Source organism: Mesoplodon densirostris, chromosome 12 (genome assembly GCF_025265405.1).
Source record: "Mesoplodon densirostris isolate mMesDen1 chromosome 12, mMesDen1 primary haplotype, whole genome shotgun sequence".
Classification (NCBI taxonomy): domain Eukaryota; kingdom Metazoa; phylum Chordata; class Mammalia; order Artiodactyla; family Ziphiidae; genus Mesoplodon; species Mesoplodon densirostris.
This window is the reverse complement of record NC_082672.1, coordinates 43,934,377-43,937,367: the sequence shown is the minus strand read 5'-3', so window position 1 is coordinate 43,937,367 and position 2,991 is coordinate 43,934,377.

Below are 2,991 nucleotides of genomic sequence, written 5' to 3'. Positions count from 1 at the left end.
TCTGCACTTGTATCCTGATCCTCAATCTCTGTCTTCTGCTCAAGGACATCCCTTCAACAATTGTCCTCTCTTTTCCTGCATCATCATTTCTCCCTCTCTACTGGATCATTCCCATTAATATAAAACAGGCTGCAATATTTCCTGCCTTTAAAAAAAAAAAGCAACCTTCTTTGACCCTGTCTCCTTTTAGTTACTAACTCATTTCTCTGCTCCCTTTAAATGGCAGCAAGCCTTAAATGAGTCATCCTCTTGCTCTCTCCACTTACTTTTCCATTTTCTCTTGTACCCACTCTAGCTTAGCTTCCACTACATACACACTTGTCAAGGTCATCAGTTAGCTCTGTATAAACCTGAAGATCAGCTCTCAGTAACCTTTTACTTGTCTCATCAATAGGGTGATATATCAGTGAAGATCCTCCGATAAGCAGAGGTCAAGACATATACCATGCACTTGAGGCCTTATTAATATGTTCTAGCAAAGATACTACACCTGGCATAGCAGCTGCAGTTGGGCTACTATTTGATTTAACCCATGCTACACTACAGCCATTCTCCAGGATCCATGTGGTTTCTGCAGAAGCTCTGGTGAATTAAAAGGAGGTGTGACAGGGCTTCCCTGGTGGCGCAGTGGTTGAGAGTCCACCTGCCGGTGCGGGGGACACGGGTTCGTGCCCCGGTCCAGGAGGATCCCACGTACCACGGAGCGGCTGGGCCCATGAGCCATGGCCGCTGAGCCTGCACGTCCGGAGCCTGTGCTCCACAACGGGAGAGGCCACAGCAGTGAGAGGCCCACGTACCACAAAAAAAAAAAGGAGGTGTGACAGAAACCATGAACCCTGTGACCTTTTGAACATAAATGCTGGCACTAATCATTGTAATTCCCCAGGATCCTATTTTATTTTTGACTTACTATCTTGGCTAGGGGAGGGAAGAGAGGAGGGCAGCAGTTCCAGAGGTTTCCGCCTGGCCTTCCACACCATGATATATTTTACCCCACAGGCCAAGGATCCAGTGATTCAACCACCAAGTATGTCAACCCCTATTACACATTTATAGAGTGTATAAATGTGTGACCCCCCCACCACCAGTGGGGTCATGGACCCGGTGGACACACTGTAGGTTGGCCTTTAGCCAGGACTCAATTTAATACCTGGCTCCATAAACCCCACCCTAACAAAGGGGCTATGATGATGCTTCAGGTCTCTAGATACCAATGTCAACTCAGATCCTGTGTCTAATAGTCTGAAATGTCTGGGGATTCCCAGTGCACAGTACTGGAATAAATGGCCACAGTGCCCTGTGGTGGAATCATCATAGTATATACCGTGATGGTGTTACAGGTTCTGTTCTAGGACCTGTCCACTTCTTCAGTCAATGGGTTACAGGTCTGTACAATGGTGATTTTTATTCATGTGACCACATCAGCCTCCTAACTCCTCCATTTTTGCCTTCCTCTGATTGTAAATGGTAAGCACTGCTGCCCTTCTGTTTTGTCCTGGGCACAACATGCTTTATTAACCATCTCCACAACTCCCTATGCTCAGGCTTCTCCATCATCATGGTGATGGGGGTCCCCTGGCTTCTACTAGTCAAGTGCAGCCATCTGGTATCTATTATTTCAGGGCTGTGTCATGTCCATAGATTTTAACGAGCCCAGATGTGGATGGCCTGCAGAGGAGGCCATTACTGAGCTGCTTAGTGATGCTCAGTGAGGCACCCCTCTCATCAGCCTGTTCCTAATGCCCTTAGTGTGTCCTTTGATGGGTCTTCTGGCCTCACATAATATGTCCATGCCAGCATTCCCACTTCCCTCAGTCTTTTTATTCCTTCCTCTCCCATCTGACAGGGCATCTCAGCATGGGCCTTTGTTTTCTCCAGGCTTCCAAGGCTACCCTAGCTGAAAGTTTGCCTTGGGTCTTTTCCAAGATGTTAAAATTTCATGTTCCAGGAAATCCCACTGAGTGAATGAATTCCTGCTTATCCAGTCTTACCTTCTCACCCCCTTACTCATGTACCCTCCGAATGTAATCCCAGCACTACTCCCCTGGCTCCCACCATTAGATGTTAGCTAATTCTTAGAGCTCCTTTGAGATGTAATCTCTTTCCTTCTTTTTTTTTTTTTTTTTAAGAAGATGTTGGGGGTAGGAGTTTTAATTAATTTATTTATTTTTGCTGTGTTGCGTCTTCGTTTCTGTGCGAGGGCTTTCTCTAGTTGTGGCAAGCGGGGGCCACTCTTCATTGCGGTGCACAGGCCTCTCACTATGATGGCCTCTCTTGTTGCGGAGCACAGGCTCCAGACGCGCAGGCTCAGCGGCCATGGCTCATGGGCCCAGCCGCTCCGCGGCATGTGGGATCTTCCTGGACCAGGGCTCGAACCCGTATCCCCTGCATCGGCAGGCAGATTCTCAACCACTGTGCCACCAGGGAAGCCCCTCTTTCCTTCTTTATCAGACCCAGCATATTCCAAGTCAGGTTAGGCTGGGATTTAACCCTGGTTATCAACCTGGCAGTCTCCAGCAGAGGTAGATGCAGCTCCCAAGGGGGCTCCTGTTGCCTTGCTGGGGAGAGGCCACAGGAGTATCTCCCTGTACAGAGAAAGTGCTAGCTCTTACGTTAGAGGTATGAACCATCTCGACAAGCAGTGAGGGATGAGAGGGGTCAGCTGAGCCAAATTCCTTGGGGGCATCCATCCAGTTGCCCCCATCCAGGGTTTCAGGGTCACAGGTTTTCTCAACAGACCTACCTTGACTATCACATGCGGGGCTTGCCCCTCAGTTGTGTCTACTCTTACTCTACAGTTTATAAGTGCCTCTTTTTAACCTATCAGAGACACCTTCTAGCTCTCACAATTAGCCTTTATTTGCTACATACCCTTAATTTCTCATTATCCTTCTGCAGGGAATCAGTACAACTGTTCTGAGGGAAACAGCCAGCGAGTTCCACTGTTCTCATAGGCATCATCACCTCTATCTTTCAAAGGCCTGAATCATC